The following is a 1,127-nucleotide window of genomic DNA, read 5'->3' on the forward strand; positions in this document are numbered from 1 at the left end:
CCCAAATTATGCCACCGTCATCGCTCGACAAGGTTGCCCAGCACCGCAAGACAACCTGCTCCGGACAGACCTCGTCTCGCACGCGCGAAAGCTCTCCTGGTCTCCAATCGAGCTTCGTCCCCCCCCCCGGACAGGGAAGCGCAGGGCACGACAAGGCAGGGCTTGACAAGGGAACCTGTGGCGGCTATCCTTCCACTCCACACATGCATGCCCTTGGAGACATTGGACGATATAACACACTGGCCGGGCCCACGACTAAGTGTTCCGTCCTCTGATCTTCCGTCACTGAGCACTACGTCGGGAGCTAAGTTTCTATAACGAGAATATAAGGACCCTCCAGATTCGATAGCTGCCGTGGCAAGCTACTTTTCGTTGAGGATAGCATGGCTTACTCGGTCTTCACGCCGTCTTATTAATACTTCCTCACCCCAGCAAATACCATTCGCCAACATCTGTCTGCTAGTTCCTGCCAACGGCTCCCCCACCAACTTTTTTCTTACCCAAAACGCCAGACCAGACACCCTACCGCAGATACCCAACCCACGCCTACTCCTGCCACTTCACGATCAAATTCGACAGCCTTTTAGAATTCCGCTATTGCAAAGACGAATGGTAGCTACGCTCACACCATCGGGCCGAACGCAAAAGCCTTTCGCCGTCCTATCTTCACGGCCTCGGCCGCCCCGGCTGGCCGTAAGCCTACGCAACGTCTCACCAACAGGAACAGCAGCAAACCCCCAACGCCCGTCCAACGCAGCCCGAGAGGGCCTCCGCTCAGCCAATTCTTTCTCTTCAGGTTCCGGCGACCGTCCAGAGCGGTTCGCTCTGGCGGGACCCATGCATTGGAGGCACGCTGGCGGGCCATTACCGGGTAGGGGACTACAATGTCGATTACTCGGCACAAGACTCGCATCAAGTCGAGCAGAGTCACCAGCAACACAACTTTGATCCCTCCCCCCATCAGCACCCACGAACCTCTCTCCATCATGGCGGTGGTACATCCCATGGCCTGCCCGAGCCGCAGCAGGGCCACCACCAACATCACCACCACCACCACACCGCCATGGCCCAGCACCATAGCCACAACCCTCACCAGGTGCTGATGGATCCATCGCACATGGGGCGAA

Source organism: Verticillium alfalfae, genomic scaffold (assembly GCF_000150825.1).
Source record: "Verticillium alfalfae VaMs.102 supercont1.8 genomic scaffold, whole genome shotgun sequence".
Lineage (NCBI taxonomy): Eukaryota > Fungi > Ascomycota > Sordariomycetes > Glomerellales > Plectosphaerellaceae > Verticillium > Verticillium alfalfae.